This window comes from Chiloscyllium plagiosum, unplaced genomic scaffold, assembly GCF_037043375.1.
Source record: "Chiloscyllium plagiosum isolate Xiang-an unplaced genomic scaffold, Cpla_swu_hap1 HiC_scaffold_20, whole genome shotgun sequence".
Lineage (NCBI taxonomy): Eukaryota > Metazoa > Chordata > Chondrichthyes > Orectolobiformes > Hemiscylliidae > Chiloscyllium > Chiloscyllium plagiosum.
In genome coordinates, this window is record NW_028270158.1 from 26364603 (window position 1) to 26384000 (window position 19398).

Here is a 19398-nt window from a genome sequence, read left to right on the forward strand (position 1 = left end):
CTTTTAGATTGGACAAACTGCTACCACTTTGTGCCAATGATGGGAAGGAATGAATGCTTAAAGGTGGTTGATAGGGTGTTCCTAAGTGGGCTGCTTTGTCCTCGTTGGTGTTGAGCTTCGTGAATTGCGAAAGGAGAGTAATCAATAATACTCCCAACTTGGACCTTGCAGGCTTTAAGAATCAAATCGCAAGTGCTTCCTTCAGAATTCCCAACTGCCTGCTTTTGCAGTCTCAATATTTATATCGCTTGTCCAATTAAGTTTAAGATTAGTTGTAACTCTAGGATGTTCATAGTGGTGAATTCAGTGATGCTAATGTCAAGGAGGGAGAGTTCCTTTCTGTCTGTTGGAAATAGTCATTGTCTGCCACTTGTGTGGCGTGAACTTTATCTGATGGTCTGATGGTCAAGTCTGAATAGTCAGGTCTTGTTGAAAGTGGACACAGATTGTTGTAATATTTGAAAAATTGTGAATGACATTGAACACCATGTAATCATCAGCAATCATCCCCACATCTGACTTTTTGTTAGAGGGAATGTCATTCATGAAGCATCTGAAGATAATTGGGCCAAAGACAATACTTTTTGTGCAATCCCCACATTATTCAATCTCCCTTCACAGTTTTTAGGAAATAACCTAAAGGTTGAGAGCAAACCAGAGAAATTTTGAAAGATAATTACAAAGATTGTGACCAAGGTAGCTGAAGGCACCATCATCAACGATGGTGCAAAGTGAATGGAGAGGACACAAGAGCTAAGTAACAACCTGTGATCAATGCATTTCAACTCTTTGTGGAACACAAGTGTTCAACTCACATTTTTCTCTAGGTCAGGCATTCTCTGCAAAATAACAAAGACAAGATTTTCGTGAACCCTTCTGAAATTGTGGATTTCTATTGGATCAAATTATTCTTATTGTGCCTTTTGCTTTCTCAATTTTCAACAAACTCAGTCTAACAATCTTCAGCAGCCAGAGTGAATTTTACTATAAAGCTATACAATTTCTGGGTGCAAATTTGTTAAGTCTATGAAATATGACATGAGGAAAGAAATAGTCCTTACATCTCTCTAAATACCCCGCCGTTTACATATATAAAAATTGCCAATATTTATAATGGTTTTTACGCACATGGTCATGATATCTATGTTTTTACATGGAATAGGTATCACTGACAATCCCTGCAGTTATTGCCCATTCCTAATTGCCCTTGAGAATGTAATTGCTTTGGTCACAAAGTGCTTGTCCTTCCATGAACATTGATGATTAGCAATAATATTCGTCAATAATCACATTTTTAGATCAACAATTTGTATATGTTATGCCTGCATTTAGGCATAAAATTCATTTAGTGAGGGAATGTCTTGCATTCAATTCATACAGACATTGAATTCATGTTTAAATTCAGGGACCTATTGACAATCGAGTATGTATATAATTAAGGTAATACACCCTTTCAATATTGAATGGGGTATAAAAGACATTAAAAGGACATTTTCTGAAATTTTTAATGCCCCATTCTCCAGAATTATTGTTTCTCCTAGCTTAATTGACAAGGTCATGTGGAGATTGATCACTCAAAGGATTTGTATTAGACAATTCTGCTTGTGTATGGATTCAATTAGAATTTACTGTTTTGGCCTCATTTGATGAGTTTTTAATCCTTATCAAACCTGAGCTTGTGCACAAAACTAACTTTGTGCTATCAAACTGCTTAAGATCCTACCTCCAAGAAAAAGAAAGATTGATCCCTTACCTGATTGATTCATTCATCCTTTAGTATTCCAATTTTAAGATACCATAAAACCATTAGACTAGAAAGACCATAAGAAATAGTAACAGGAGTAGATCGTTCAGCCCATTGAGCCTGCCCTGCCATTCAATAAGATCATGGCAAATTTTTTTTATTCATTCACGGAAAGAGGTTGACTAGGCTAACATTTATTGCCCTGCTGCAATTAAGGTCAACCACATTGCTGAGTGTCAGGAGTCACACGTAAGCCAGACCTGGCAAGGATGGCAATTTCCTTCCTTAAAGGACATTAGTGAACCAGCTTGGTTTTTTCTGACAATCAACAATAGACTAATGGCATATATTGGACTCTTAATTCCAGTTTTTTATTAAATTCACAATCCACCATCTGCCATGGTGAGATTCAAACCCTGGATCCCAGAACATTACCTTGGTCTCTGGATTAATAGTCCAATCAAACACCACTACGCCATTGCCTACCCATAAGGACTTCATGATGACCTTAGCGAGTGCCAAGAACTGAACCCATGCTGTTGGTGTTACTCTGTATTGAAAGTCAGCCATCCAGTCAATTGAGCTAACCAACTCTGAGTCATTCAACATTCCTCATGTCCATTTTCCTGCCCTTTCTCCATAACCCTTGATTCCCCTGCTGATCAAGAATCTATTTATCTCAGCCTTAAATATACACAAGGACTTTACCCCCACAGCTTTCCATGGCAAGGAGTTTCAAAGACCAACAACTCTCAGAGAAGAAATTCCTCCTCTTTTCATGCCTTTATTCTGAGATTATGCCCTCTGTGGATAACTATGCCCTAGACTCTCCCATGAAGGGAAACAGCCTCCTGCCATTGTGTCAAAGTCCTTAAGAATCCTATATTTCATGAGGTCACTTCTCATTCTTCTAAACTCCATTGAGTAGAGCCCCAACCTGTTTAACCTTTGTTCATGGGATAGTCCTTCCATACCTAATTAACTTAATCTAAATTGCCTCCAGTGAAATCATATCTTTCCTTAAGAGACCAAAACTGCTCACTGTATGTATCTTATTGTACATATATATTCATTATCAATGCTTCTGAACTCCTTCATGTACTCCCACTAGTTCTCTGCCACTCCCTATTCTCTCCCACTCCCAGTGCTGTACCAAAGGCATTTGCCAATTCTCTCATACTTCTTTTTGAGTGGAGCTTTATATTGCTTTAGGCAACGGAACATTTTATAAATATCCAATGATCTGAAATAGGAGGGAAGAAATGGGCAGCACGGTGGCTCAGTGGTTAGCACTGCTGCCTCACAGCGCCAGGAACTTGGGTTTGATTCCACCCTCAGGTGACTGTGTGGCGTTTGCACATTCTCCCAGTGTCTGCATGGGTTTCCTCCGGGTGCTCTGGTCTCTTCCCACAATCCAAATATGTTCAAGTTAGGTGAATTGGCCATGGGAAATTGTCCATAATGTTCAGGGATGTGTAGATTAGATGCATTAGTCAGAGGTAAATGTAGGGGAATAGGTCTGGGTGGGTTACTCTTCGGGGGGTCACTGTGGACTTGTTGGGTCAAAGGACGTGTTTCCACACTGTAAGGATTCAAAAAAAAGCTTGAAATAGAAAGCAGCAGCAAAATGGAGAGACTTCACAGGTGAGAACAAGGCAGGGGATATATTGAAGAGAACTACATTGTGTTCCTTCTTTGTTTACAGGGATTCACACAAACATACAAAAAATGACAGGCAAAAAAGACAAACTGTTCCATCAAGTCTTCTCGACAATAATAACTGGACCATCATGAATAAATACTACCCAATTACTCCCCACAAGCCATTAGACACTTCCACTCTCATATAGTAAAACAGAGAAAAACCCATTACTGGTAAAAGAAAATAAATCTTTAGAAAATTCATCTCCAACACCCCCAGGTAGTCCAGCTGATTGCATGGACTCAGTTATCTGATGCTTACCTTTGGTATGATGCAATCTCTGTCTCAGTCAGGAGCCATATGGCAGAGTCAGGACCTAACACACCAGCTGGCAATTCATCCCAAAAGCTCACAGTTTTATGGAGAAGAGACTACACTTCCCAGACCCTGGCAGATTATAACGCATGCTTGATCTCTAGTTTTTAATGTTTGGAGATCTCTGCATGACAAGCGGCCACAGATAAAATGGTTGGAGCTAGGAATAGTCCAATGACTTTGCCCTTGGCTGTTGAATGGACTATAGTAGATCCTTAGAGATGGAATGGTATGAGAGTGAGGAAGCAAATATTGGCAGCTTTTATGAGAAAATAATTTAAAATGTCCTTAGAATTAATTAATACAGGGAACTACAAGTTTTGGCTCTTCATCACTCCAAACGAACAGGTGTCATAAAACTGAAGTCTCTGAGGAATAACCACCAATCGGAGATGGAGTCAGCTTCAGATTGCATCCCACACTAAGCTTCTTGAATCATAATCAGGAGATTTGCTGTAATTATCTTATTAACTTGTTATGATTTTTAAAAGAGAGAACTGTCCTTAGCTTGGTTTTTCACAAAACGTGAACATATAAAATATAGATTAAGAAGAATGTCAGTAATTGTGGCTGGACCTATTCCTGGGATTTCATTACATGAAACTTGCTGTCTCCTACTGTTCCAACTTTATATAACTGCCATTATTCACCTAATATGTCACCCCACACAGGGTGCTGCCCTGCCAAACCAATTGAAAAAGGCCACACTCCATTCAATGATTCTTGACTGTCAAATGTCCTTTTATTTCCCATGACTAACAATTTTTCGAATAGCAAATGCAATATTAAAATAAATGAAGTATCTACATTTTTATAGCCACAATAAAGTGCTTTTCCCCTGGAATGTTCATAATAATGTCCTGGAGATTAATCACCAATTCCTACAGACTCTAGGGCTATCTGTAAAATTGGCACCCCAAATTCTCAACTTCTCAAGCTCACTGAACGCAAAGTCTATGTATTTATTATTCCAAATGGATTTTTGTCTTTGTTCCTTTGCCTTTGTCTTTGCATTGTAGGTACAGAAGCAATGGGTAACAAATCTCAGGAAATGACCCATTTCAGCCAGCCCACCTTGGGTGAAAGAAATTCCTGTGAAGGCTGGACTTTCTTCTGGGGTGGAGAGAGATGTGATTGATTCTGGCCCAGAGCTCCTGGAAAGCAGGGATTGACAGACTGCTTAAAAGGGCCACCATGCTCCATCCATGCCAGCCTATGCCCCTCCACTTACCCACAATGGGCATAATACCCTGCAGGCCAAACTATGCCCCTTTGTTCAATCCACAAAGCCTCTTGTGCTAAGCTCTGCCTCCACCACAACCCCCATAGTCCTTCATGCCCTTCGTGCCAATGTATGGCATTTACATACACATTAGACTAATATACATTCTGCCCAGAACCAATAAACGCAATATTAACAATGTCATGTATTGAGCATTGAGCAGTCTTGGCTGCGAGCTCAGATGTTCAGTAGTCTGTTGAAACAGCTGCATCAAAAGGAAAAGATATTGCTTAATTAACACTTTTTTTCTTCTTTTGGATCAATGTCTCAATTGCTCAGTATTTATTTACATAAGATAAAGAGTTGTCAAGTCCTTGCAGTTTCTACTATTAACATTTGAAAGATCTGGTTGATTGATACTTTTCCAGGACCACTGTAAATGCATTTCTTTCAGTAAGATATAAGTATTTTAGAAGTATTTTTACACATGATGTTGTTCCTCTAGAGTTAATTGGTTCTATGCAGAATGCATATTGGTGCTATCCTACTCTTTGAGAGTCTAATCAATAATCCAATAAAACAGTAGAATTCCAAACTACCTCTGATAATGTGCTACTTAATAGATTAATAAATAAGGTCAAATCATGCAGAGACAGGAGTCAAGGAGCAGAATGGATAGATTCAAGACAGAAACAGACAGTAGGATTAAAGTGTAGCTATTCAAAGTGACAGAATGTGGAATGTTGGGCCGCAAAGGATTCAGTGCTGGGGCCAGTGCTGTTTCCAATTTATTTTAACAATTTAACAATTTCAGAATCAAAAACATAATTTCAAAATTTCATGTCTGTCACTTGACTAACTATTCTGTACATCTTTCTTCCCTGTTGTCCTCCACAATTTTCCATACATCCCCTTCCCCACTCCTGCTATAATCCCAATTCAGTGCCATAATTATGCAGAAGATGTAGGACATGGGGCATGACAAGCTTCTGAATTTTTAAAAACTTTTCATTTCATTCTTCTAGCCTGTCCTATTTCAGCCTGTTCCAAGTATTTGAACTCTCACAAGTGTTCACACTTAGCTTGGCCAGGATCCTGATAATCTTCCAATAACAAAGGAAATACAATTTTCCGCTGGGTGTTTCCTCAGAGCTTCCAGCAAAGGTTCACCCGAAGTTCTTCAGCGCCTCAGCTGAGATGTGCTACAACTCATAACTATACAGTCATTAGTATTATAAAACATGCCAAGGTATTTCATAAGAGTGATTATTAAACAAACTTTGACACTGAGGCACATAAACAAGAGGAAAGGGGTAAGTTTTAAGGAGTATCCTGACAGAAGGAAACATATTGTGGCAGAGATGTTAAGTGAGCAATTTCCAACTTTTAAGAGTCCAGACAGCTAAAGGCACAGCTGCCTGTGGTGGGGCAAAGAGAATGAGAAAGGACAAGAGTAGAGTTGGAGGATTATAAAGTTTTTCAATTGACTGATACTTCTGTCACTACCAGAGTAGCAACAGTTTAAAAAGCATTTCAATTTGTTAGATAGGAAAAGACCAGTCGATCTCTCTAGTCTGATCCATATAGTTGTGATATTTTTTGATTAGATTAGATTACTTACAGTGTGGAAACAGGCCCTTCGGCCCAACAAGTCCACACCAACCCGCCAAAGCATAACCCACCCAGACCCATTCCCCTACATTTACCCCTTCACCTAACACTACGGGCAATTTCTCATGGCCAATTCACCTAACCTGCACATTTTTGGATTGTGGGAGGAAACCGGAGCACCCGGAGGAAACCCACGCAGACACGGGGAGAATGTGCAAACTCCACACAGAGAGTCGCCTGAGGCAGGAATTGAACCCAGGTCTCTGGCGCTGTGAGGTAGCAGTGCTAACCACTGTGCCACCGTGCCGCCCACTTTTCTTTTACAGTGTGGAAACAGGCCCTTTGGCCCAACAAGTCCACACCGACCCGCCAAAGCGCAACCCACACAGACATCCCCCTACATTTACCCCTGCCCCTAACACCATGGGCAATTTAGCATGGTCAATTCACCTAACCTGCACATTTTGGACTGTGGGAGGAAACCGGAGGAAACCCACACAGACACGGGGAAACTCCACACAGTCAGTCGCCTGAGGCGTGAATTGAACCTAGGTCTCTGGCGCTGTTGAATGTTGCGTTAAAGACATTCAGCACCCAAAATGAAATCCCCTTTAGGAGGTGAAAAAAAACTAAATAAAACCCGGGTCAATCGTTGAGCAGAAAGAAACTGAATAATCTTTTTATGCACGTTAGATGGTTGAAACTTGTCAGTGACATCGTTTGTCCCTAATTTTTATCACAGGCAAAATGGGAACCACTTCAAGTTTGACCTGAGCTTAAGAGGATTCTTCTGCCTCTTGCTTTCTTGTTCACACTTGTTTCATTTGCACCAACTAATTTCCTGCTGTTTCTTGCAGGATTTCTTATATCTTACTAAAAACAGATTGCTGGCTCTGTAGCAGATTTGTGAGGGTAATCCCAGTTTCTCTAGTCTTTTCAAATCACTCTTATCTTTGGGTCCATCTAGGAAATATCTCTGCCCTCTCTAATGCCTTGACATCCATCTTCAAGTATGATGCCCAGAACTGGACACAATACTTCACCAGAGGTCCAACCTGGGATTTATAGAAGTTGAAAATAACTTCCTTAATTTTGTACCTTATGCTTCTAATAATAAAGCCATAGATTTTTTTAACAGCTTTATCAACTATGATCTGTCAACTTAGATATTTGTATACATAACCCCACCCCACCCCACAGGTTTCTCTGTTTCTGCATTTACTTTAAAATGGTTTAAATTTAGTTTAGTTTATACTGCCTCATTCATCTGACCAATGCATTACTTCACTTCCGTGTCTTTGAAAATTGTTCACATTTAGGGTACAAATTTGGCTCATTAGTGACAATGACAATTATGCTATGGAACCTGATCACTTAAAGTGTATCTCACACAGATTCTATGCTGGAAAGAGACATCACACAAGAATGCTGTGCCTGAGCAGGAGATCGGGTGCTATCATTACTTCAAAAGGTCTTGCTTACTCATCAAGCTAGTTTCAGGAATTTTGCTCATGTGATGATCTCTCACAGCTAATGAAATGCATAGCATCACAAAGGCACCCACAAGGGCCATCTCGTAAATATATTAGTCAATTATGCAAACAAAAGACAATTGTTGTTAGCGTTTGTCTTAAGGGTGCCCTCAGCTTGGCTGATGTTCCTATGCAGTGCTACTCCAGTGTTTACAGCATTGTTTGTCTATGGCTGCTTTCAATGGGAGAGATTCCTGGTTCTCTTGTAGGAGAATTGAGCAGCTCTGCAACTTCAGGTCCAGTTACACATCACACCATCTCAACAGCAGCCATGTGGGCTGGCTGGATGTGAGGCAAAAGCAAGGGCACAAACATAGCGTTAATGTGGGAGCCTGAGTGCTAACATCCTGCAGGTTTGTTCTCTTGTATGTCACTACTAATCCCTCAGGATGGGGCACTAGGATCCTCGGGAATTGCTGAAGCACAGATTTCTTTCTGAACTGAAAGCTCCTTTGAGCACTGAGATCTGCAGCTGCTATGGTAACGGTCTAAGTCTGCATGGCAACAAGCCCAGATCTAACAAAATCTGCTTGAGCTTCCACAGCAGCACTAAGAACTTGGAAAATCAAACTATTGTGGATACTGGAAATCTGGAAAAAAAACCCAGAAAATGCTGGAGAAACTCAGCCGTTCTGACAGCATCTTCAGAAAGAGAAACAGAGCTCCAATAAAAAGTCATACCAGACCCGAATGTTAAGTCTGTTTCTCTCTCCATAGATGCTGCACAACCTGCTGAGTATTGCCGCCATTTTCTGTTTCTATCTGAGAAATTGTGTGGCTTCAGCCTGTGTTCCAGCAGAAGCTGAGATCTTGGGCACCAGACTCTCCATCACAACTCAATCCACAAGCACATTCATGAAGCTGGATGCCATTTTCACACTGCAAAAAATGGCTGCAAGACTCACATGATATCCTGGGCCACATTGAAGCCAAAATCTCCCAAGCTCCTTAACAATGTCAACAAGCAGCTTGGTACATCCACCAATGCACCAAGCACTTTGAGTTGCATCTTTATCAGCCCCATTAAAGCCCATATTTGACTCCCCTGTAGCAAAACTCTTCTGTGCCAGGGACACATGGAGTACACTTACGAAGGTCTGGGGACAGCTGCTTCATGGCTGATGCCTGATGACAAGCAGATCCTGTCTCTATAATACCTTCTATGTACAGTGCCAGTGCCTGAGCCAATTTCTGGGAATGTCAAATCAAGTGGAGATGCTTCCTCATCATTGAAGTGGGATTGTACTCTCCTTGACCCGGATGTGCTATGACTGGATATTTCATATGTATCTGAAATTAAGAATGTGGGCTCAGGGGTGTCAGAGTGTGAGTGGGTATATGGGGAAGAGCAAGAAGTCCATGGTCTCACAATCTCCAGCTTTCACTTCATCCTCAGGGCTTGATTTCAGGCAGTAACATCCATTGTCTTTGAATGGTCTTCCCTGAGTATTTTCTGGCTCCCTACCCACCTCATCCTTCCATCACCACCACACCACTGCCACTTCCACTCTCCAGGAAATATGGCTCACTACTTCTGTCTACCTTCATTCCTAATGCTGCCAGTGCCACGCTAATGAACATGGGTCCTCTCTCTGCCCTGATCTTCCATTTCCCTTGTTCAGAATTGCATCAATAACATTTAGTCAAAGCCAACTGATCCACTTGCTTCCTGTTAAGACCAACAGATGGCTTTTAAGAGCTGGAGGCTAGCTGAAGTATGTGGCAAATCTTTGATGCTGTTAGGCACTCTAAGCAGCCAGCAGCACAAATGCGTGAGGCTGCATTCTGAAATCAATCCACCAAGAAGGCAATACAATGTTGCCAGGGGAAGACCAATTGCTTCTTGTAAATATTTCTGGCAATCTAAGTATCACAAAAACTAAGCTAAGAGGTCCTATATTCCTCTCATATCCTATTCATCTAACTTTGGAACCTTAAGTGGTTTCCAAATGTAACTTGAGGAGTAGGACTCTTTGGAGAAATTCCCAGATTGCACCCCTTCTCAAATGTTTAGTCACAATGCAAGGTCAGATTTAAAAGAAACATTCTGACAAGAACCTATGTATGTCTCAAAGTTAATTATTAATATTAGATCAGGACATTAATCATTGTGTTCTCTTGCCTGTTTTAAGTAACCATATTAAGGTTACTGTAAGAATTAGCTGACTCAGGCAAAAGATGACCAGTTAATCATAACTGTAGGGACATTATACATGCAAAAGGCAAAATTAATATTCCAGATCTCTGATTCTGCAAATACTGGGCCCATTTTGAGGCCATTACAACTCTCTCTTTGTCCCCAGTGATAAATAGAAACAGAGCAGGAAGAAAGATAACTTTGGCTTTGAACAGAAATCAGGAGAGGTCTATAATGGTCAACTGATTCAATGTTGCCTAGTTTACTCAATTAGCCAAACAAAAATTGAACAGATCTGGGATCTTTTATCTGAAAAAGAGTGCTGAGGATTGACCTAATTGAGAGTTCTAACATTACAAAAGGGTTTGGGTAAATGCAGAGAAACTGTTTCACCTTCTGGGGGCAATAAAACCAGAGAGCATAAATAGAAGATAGTCATTAATATATTCAACAGACAATTTAAAAATCTTTTTTTATATAAAGACTAATTAGAATGTGGAACACACTAGCACAATGAGTATTTGATGCAAGTAGGTACAGCAAAGGCAGATAAACACATGAGATAGAAAGCATTAGAAGAATACGCTTTTACTGTAAATGAAGTAAGGCAGCAAGAGGCTAATGTAGAGTATAAGCACTGGCATTGACTAGTTGGGCCAAATAGCCAGTTTCTATGTTATACATTTTATGAATTTCAATATAACATTTCTCCCATTATATTAGACTTCAACATCCTGAGCAGGGGAGTGCAAAATTATACCAGGGCTCCTTTTCTGAATTACAGTCTGTCGATCTCTGCCAGAAAGTCTGTGTGCAGACTGTGAGCCATGTCAGAGTTGGGTTCAGTGGACTATACTCATTCATGGTGAAATAGCATGTTGACGCTCCCTGTCAAGACCTACCACTGACAGAGGCACCTTATACCTGCAAGATGGCAATCTATGCAGAACAATAGCTTTTCCTATTTTTCTCTCCCAAATCACATGCCCTGCAAAATCTCCACATCAGCAGCTTCACATTAATAAAGGAATCCCTAGTACTCCAATATAAGCTGGTTCCTTCATGAATAGTGGGCAGTAGTTTAAGGGACAAAATAGAAAGTTTAGTGAAGACCAATCTTACCCAAGGGAGCAAGTAGTGGTGAAGTGACACATCTATTATAACATTGCCGCCCTAATGTCTGAAAATCAAAGAATTGTAGATACAGGGGGCCACTCGATTTTGTGTGCTTATTCTATCTCCGTCCAACAATCGATCGAGTCTTGTTTTTCTACTCTTTTCCTATTGTGTGTATGTTTTCACTCTTTGACTGCACATTATAGAAAATGGGAGGTATCATTGTGGTCCTGATCCAATTATTTTCTTGTTTCCTTGCTGGCTTCCTGGTTGGAGGCTTTGCTTTGCACTAAATGCTCTCTTCATTGTTTAATGTTTGACAGCTGTGAAACCCTTACATTGATCTGATCTCTCAAGTATTTATGACTAACCTCTGGTCAATGCCCCCTGCAGCTTTTTGGTCTTTCTTGCCTATTTGATGCAGATCTCCTCCCCACAAATAACATGTTCTTTTGTGTTGGTTCATTTTATTCTTACACTTCCTCTGTCTTTTGCTTCTCAATTACATTTTTCTTCTTTCAATTCTGTCTTTACCTCCAGCTTCCCTGCTGGTTCTTAATTCCTTCTTATCTCAGTAAACTCGATCCTTTCTTCAGATTTTAAGTTATGTAACCAAAGGAGTTACAATAATGCACATTAGTGTAAATATTCACTTGTGGTTATTTATTCTGTGTCCATGTTTCAGTCCAATATTCTGCTACCAGCTAAATATATTTAATATGTCCCTTAGAGCCATCATAGTTTATCCATTTAATGTATTTCCATTTTGTGCAATGAATGTCTATTTGTTGGTTATGTTAAAATTGAATTTCTTGTTGAGAGTCTGTACATCAATATAGGCAATACATAGGGTCAACTAACCAGAGGAAGCTTGTGTTTAATGCAGAGGGACAACTGACCAGAGGAAGCTGAGAGGTAGTGCACAGGGATAAGTGACCAGTGGAGAGTAGGGTTAAGAAAGAAGGATAATTTGCTAGAAGAAGGTGAGTCAGAAAAGAGCAACAACTGAGGAGGGGTAGAGTGTCAAGGGTTGGTTGCAGCAACAACCAGATAGTATCATTAACGTCATAAAATATCCTAAGATGCTCCAGAGGGGCAATATGAAATAAAATATGACAACCAGCACACAAATAAAATGCAGATAGCCAAAGACTTGGCCGCATAAGTATAGATTTTAAGGACCATCTGAAAGTAGGAGGAAAGGTAGAGTGCAGAGAGGTTAAGGAAGGGAATTCCAGAACTTAGGAATTGAGCAGAAGCAGGTGTAGGCATCAGTTGTGGAGCATTAAAATTGGGAATGCTCAAAAACCAGCAGACTGCAATCATCTTGGTGGATTATAGAGCTGGAGGCTATTACAGAAATGGGTAGAGTGAGACAATGGAGACTAAGGATGAGATTTTTAAAATCAAGGCATTTTGGAACCAATGTAGATCAGAGAGTAGATACAGAAGGACAGATCACTAGAGGATGATAGGAACAAAGAAATCTAAACATGGCTAGGAGTTTCCTGCAGTTGAGATCCTGTAAAACAAGGAAAAGACTCATACCATTAATATAGTTACAAAAGAGAGCAAGAAAAGTATATAGAATATCATATTTGAAGCTGAGGAAGAAGAGAAAATAATTCAGAAGAGCACTGATACCAAAATATCAATAAAAAATGACAAAATAAAAGACTGTAAAGCAATGAGATTACAGATGGATTCTGAGTATTTATGACTCTTGCAATATTACAACAGAGGCAAGGAAGATCAACAACAATTTAATGTATTTTTTCCCTATGTCTCCAATTAAGGCATGCCTGTATCCCCAGCTACCCAGAGATACCCTAATGAACCTGGTCATATTGTCAATCCAGTAATCATCTAGAGTTAGCAAGGTTAAATCACATGGAATACAGGGAGAACTAGTCATTTGAATACAAACTATCTCAAAGCTAGTAGACTAAGGGCGGTGGTGGTGGAGGGTTCCTTTTTTGCACTAGAGGCCTGTGACCAGTGGTGTGCTGCAAGGATTAGTGGTAGGTCCATTGCTTCTGTAATTTATATAAATGATTTGGATTTAAACATAGAAGGTATGGTTAGTAAGTTTATAGATGACATCAGAATTACTGGTGAAGTGGACAGCAAAGAAGGTTACCTCAGAGTCCAACAGGACCTTGATCAGATCATGGGCTGAGGAGTGGCAGATGGAGTTTAATTTGAGATGTATTTTGGTAGGGCAAATCATGGCAGGACTTATAAGCTTAATGGTAAGTGTTAGAGAGTGTTGCCAAATAAAGAGACCTTGGGGTGCAAGTTCATAGTTCCTTGGAAATGGAATCGCAGGTAGACAGGGTAGTGAAGAAAGCGTTTGGTACACTTACCGTTATTTGTCAGTGCATTGATTTTCTGAGATTGGAGGTCATGTTGCTGCTGTACAGGACATTGGTTGGGCCATTACTGGAATTTTGCTTTCAATTCTGGTCTCTGCATTCAGAAACATGTTGTGAAACTTGTAAGGGTTCAGAAAACATTTACAAGGATGTTGCCAGGTTTGGAGGGTTTGAGCTATAGGGAGTGGCTGAATAGGCTAGGGCTAAATTCCCTATCATGTTGGAGGATATGGGGTGATTTTACAGAAGTTTAAAAAAACCTTGAGGGGCATAGATAGGGTGAATAGTTAAGATCTTTTCCCCAGAGTCAGAGAGTCCAAAAATAGAGGACATAGGTTTAAGGTGAGAGCCGAAAGATTTAAAAGGGACCTAAGGGGCAACATTTTCATGCGCAGGTCGGTGCATGTATAGAGTGGACTTGATAGGCCAAATGGCCTTACTTCCATTCCTATGTCTTATGGTCTTATGGAATGAACTGCCAGAGGAATCGGTGGAGGCTAGTAAAATTACAACATTTAAAAGGAATCTGGATGGGTACATGAATAGGAAGGATTTAGAGGGACATGGGCCAAATGCTGGAAAATGAGATTAGATCAATGTAGAATATCTAGCCGGCTTAGAATTGGACTGAAGAGTCTGTTTCCATGCTGTATATCTCTATGACTCTGACTCTAGAGAGGGGATCCTCAGGTTTCGGTGAGGAACTGACCCATTTAGGAGCAAAGCCCTGTGTTGCTCTAGTCATAAGATATGGTAGCAATCCAAGAGTGGAGAAATAGGTGGTAGGCCAGCTTCCTTGTTGAAATACTTACTTAGAATTAATGAGCCACATACATGGCACCTCTCTGAGCTTCCTTACGCATGACTAACCTGCCTTCTCTCTTGCTGTGGAAGCTCATCCACTGTCAACAGATGCATAAGAACATATGACTTAGAAGTACTAAAGAATTTGGCCCGTTAACCTGACCCATCTGATTTGATAAGATCATAATTGATTTAGTTATGATTTCAGCTCCACTTTCCTGTCTGCACCCCATAACTCTTGACTCCAATTCCATGACTCAGCTAACTTCCTGCCTTCAGTATTCTAAGAGTCCAAATGAATGGAGACATTTTCCTTTATTTGCTTTTATCTAGCATGTGCCCACCCAGCAACATTGATAATGAGAAAAGTTTGGGAGCAGAGGCCTCCATGTGTTGCTTCCCACTCTGATCTGCTGAAAGGTAATTGACATGAGAACAGAAAACCTAGTGCCCATTGTTAGACTAGCGACAGTTTCTTCCAGTTTGAATGTAATGAATCATGTTGCCTACTTGAATTTATCAGTATGCATCACCTCTGCACCTTGGAAATTCTCTCCATCACTTTGTCTTCCCTTCCTATAGTGTGGAGGCTTCAACAGTCCACTAAAACCCTGACCTCTTTATTTGCTTAGTCATCACTCCTAACCTTTGCATTATTGCTTTTGTATTGTGCCAGGAGCCTTCTCTAGGAATATCAATACATTTAAAAAAAGCAATTGGAATTGTCTGATTAAGTGATGTGCTTTTTAAGAGGGAATTTTCATCAAACGTGTTCTGTTGTATATAACATGAAATTTCTCATAACAATTCAAAGCAGTCACACTAATCTCAAGGCTCCTTGAAGAATGAGCATATTTAAAGTCAAATTTGCATTTATAAAGCACCTTATCAAATCACTCAACCATTTTGGAGTATATCATGCACAGTGAATTAATTTGAAAACCAGTAACTTATGTTGACAACCCTGAATGTGACATTAAATGGTTTTGGGAGGAAAGATATTAGACAGGCCCCTGTTAGTTCTCAGCTCTCATTTCACCATTCTATTCTCTCCATAAAGAAAAATGACTAACCCAGCACTTTTCCCAGCATCACACCTGTTCTGACCATATTCACCTTCTCTGCCTGTTCACTTAGCCACTGACTCAACCCATCTTTGTGCATTCACAGAAGTCAAAAGTCACATGGCACCAGATTATAGTCCAACAGAATTATTTGTAAAAGCAAGAGTTCAGAGCCTCACTCCTTCTTCACTTGTTTTTTCAAATAAACCTGTTGGACTATAACCTGATACTGTGTGATTTTTGATCTTATTCAACCTAGTCCAACACCAGAACCTCCACTTCACAGAAGCGAGTCAATTTGGTAACCTTACCGCCTAGTGTGGCATTGAGCCAGTGACCAGGAAGATTCAGGGTTCAGCACTTAATCAGTGTTAAGTCACATGTTCTTAACCTGAGTAACAGTATGCCTTCCAGTAGTTTGTTTTAACAACGCTGGGTGAGGGAAGCACAGCATGGGTAACAAATACAATTGCAATGCTGATCACTATCCACTGACGTCCGACTGGAAATTGCAAGTGTCTGGACATTTAGTGAGAATAGGTTTAGGAATTATAATGTCCCTTGGCTGAATAGCCTTCTAAATCTCATTACTTGGACTCAGCTCATTACGGTCAACTTAATAATAGTCAAAGTATCAGTGGAGCTATAATCCAGCATACACCATATCTGAGTAGCAAGTTAGGAGAAACTTGGAAGCACAAAAGAATAAACTGATGAATGCCAAAGTATCAGTCATGCAAATAGATATTGAAGAGAAAGTAAAAGGGACAGATGATAGATTGCAAAACTCCAAACTACTCACGCGCCTTGGTATTTTGAGGGTTGTAAAAAGTTAATTGTCAAATCAGTCACACCCTAAGCTTTGTGTTGATTAAAAATAAACAGTATATAAATAGTGTTTCGATGTATGTTTGTGCCAAACATTCACCAGTGACTGACTGCCCTGCAGGTTATGTGAGGAGCTGCTCAGTCTGCTGATAAAGATCAGAGTTCAAGCTTGCTTTTTCAATGAGGTGTATGTTAATCTAATTAACACCTATTTAGAATGTACAGACTAATAGGCCCCATAGCACCAGTTATGATGAATTTATTAATTTTGTTTTAAATATCTGTCTGAAGCAGCCATTGTCTCTTGTGGCAGGTCGGCAAGTACATGAAACTGATAAAAGAAACCCTGAAGCTGTGAACACTGATGTTGAAAGACTCTGCCAGCTTCTTTCCCACTTGTGCTATCTATTCACAGAAACCACTTCCTCCAATGCAGACCACAGACAAAATTTTAACTCATACGTGAATAGGTTTTGAATGAGTTAAGACTTGCAAACAGGGATGGGGAGCAGTCAAGGCTAAAGTTTATTTGTAGACAATTGCATGCAATCTACAACCAGGCATTTTGTGTGAGACACAACTTACCAGAAACAGAGAGAGCAAATGCATGTATTTACAGATCCTTTATGTTTAATGGGCTGTTCTTCAGTTTGTGAAAATATATCAGACATTCAAAAGCAAAAGTTTAGTCAAAGTTGAATATTCTCAAACAACAAAAAGGCAGAAAGGAAAGTTTAAGTGAAAAAAAAATCTAGAAAGAGTTGAATTTAACACATTTGAGTTAAGAAAAATCTTGAGTTTCACCTAAACAACAGGAAAAGGGAGTAACTTAAACATCAGATAACAATTAATGGGAGGAGAAAATTAAGTATTGGAATTTGAGAAAGAAAAAAAGCTTCAGGTTGGTACAGAAAGGTAAAAGGAGTGATTCCATCAACTGATATTTTCATTGGAAGTTGCAAGTGAATTGGTAGAAAGATATAGATGTAGCTCATTCTCTGACTCATGCTGGCTTCAAGTACAGACTCCTGTTGGAAGAAGGGGATTACAGTTATTTCTAGAATTCAGTTCTTGATATGTTCCAACTTCCACTGAATTTGGCGAAGAAAGGAGCCTTCATTCTGTAAGCCATTTCATGATGTCATTGTGGAATGTCCAGAAAGTTCTTTTCTCACCCCTGTAGCAGTCCATGTGTCTGAAAAAGCATCATGTTCATTATCAAGTGCAAAGTTTCATGAGGGTTCTGGGGCTGTTGGTATTGTTCATGTATAACACCCTGTTGGCATAATTTAAACTTTTGAGACTGCGGGATACATTTGACCAATTACTGACAGGTCTTCACAACTGATTGTCTGTGGACTTGATTCTATGGACTTTTAACATTGTATTGTATTTACTCCTGATACTTGATTTCTACTAAATGTAAAACATCCCAGTTATGCTCGAATTGTTTATTTCATATGTGGGCCTTACCTGTAGGTAAGAACTGGTTGTGGCATTTGCAGTATCTTTGCCTCTGCGATGGTCGATGAGAGGCTTATCTAGGCTTAAATACTTAAATCCTACTGTTCATGATGAAAGTGTGAGAAATACTTCAATAAGATCTAACATGGAAGCAATCTTAATTTTGGGAGGAATAGTTTTGCAGATTTTCTGAATATGCTTCTTCTTCTCTATTGGGCTATTTCCTTCGTCAAGAAGACAGACTAGAAATCAACTCCAAGCGTCTAGCAAGGGATCTTTGGTTCCAATTTCAAATGCTGGAATTGAAACCTTCAAGAGAACGGCAGATATGGAATATGTGCCATTTAACTTGTTTGAATTTATGTTTCCTTTTTGTTTGTATGTGTTCCTGCTTTAAATCATCCACTGGGAAGCAAAACATTCGTTACATGTAATGTTAGCTGGGTCAAAGAGGCTACATATGGTCATTCACTAGTCTTTGAGTTCTGAAGTTTTATTGAGATTACACATTGATCAAAAGCCACCACATCATAACATGTAATACGACATTGAGTGGCTGGGCAGGACCATTTGGTTCATCATCATTGTCCTCTAAGTATGGTGCTGAGAGCAACATTTTCCACCAATCGTTGTGCAACCCAAGTCAAACAGCACCCTGGGAGATGCAAAAAAATTTGCAGACGAAAACCAAAATTCAAAACGGTAAAATAATTGGAAAATTTCTCACTGGTCCCTTTCACGGTTGAAAACCCATCCAGGAGATCACTGAAGGAAATAAGGAATTAAGAGAGGTAATTCAGAAAGAGGGAGATGAGAAATTTTGGTGCCTATTTTTCACCTTCAAAATCTGTGGACACTAGTCAAAGAGAGAGCTATCTTGTCTAAAACCAGAGAAATACATGGCAGCACTAAACCCATGAAATCTTTAATCTGGCCATGTGACCTTCGTTTGGCTGGCGAATTGTTATGCATAGCACTATATTGATCATTATAATCACAATCAAAGGAGATTATGCTTCATAGATGTTATTATTTATTGATTATGTTAGCAAGAAGGTCTCATTGAATTCCTGTGGTTAGTACAAATATTTTCACCATCAAAACTGAAAGCAAATGCATTACCATTACATCTTCACATGGCCTCATGAGGATTTGCCAAGTCTGGTTGGGCATATTCCAAGAGACTTCATCACATAACTGCCCTCCTCCTACTGCCCAGCCTGCAGTATACCCATTACTGATTATCCAGCACATTTATCCTGTCTCACCTATCAGTAATAATTTGAAAGCAAACAGACTCTATATCCAAAGTGGATGGTTCTTGCTGATTACATTCTTCACATTTCCAATATTTTTATAATTAATAAACAAAAGCTTTCAAAGAAATTTAAAAGCAATTTTTATTAATGTTCCCATTACTTTTATTCTGGGTTTGCTGGTTACAGAGTTCCTGACATTACTGATTAAATTCTGGAAACTCCTGG

At 39.7% G+C, this 19398-nt stretch overlaps 2 protein-coding genes across 6 annotated transcripts in view; both read left to right on the plus strand.

Annotated features, from left to right (window-relative positions):
* Positions 1–19398, plus strand: part of LOC122560762 (protein ELFN1-like) — a 401229-nt gene that overhangs the window by 212254 nt on the left and 169577 nt on the right. The gene's annotated exons all lie outside the window — the stretch shown is intronic.
* elfn1a (extracellular leucine-rich repeat and fibronectin type III domain containing 1a) overlaps positions 1–19398 on the plus strand; it is a 341512-nt gene that overhangs the window by 212254 nt on the left and 109860 nt on the right. The window lies entirely within an intron of this gene.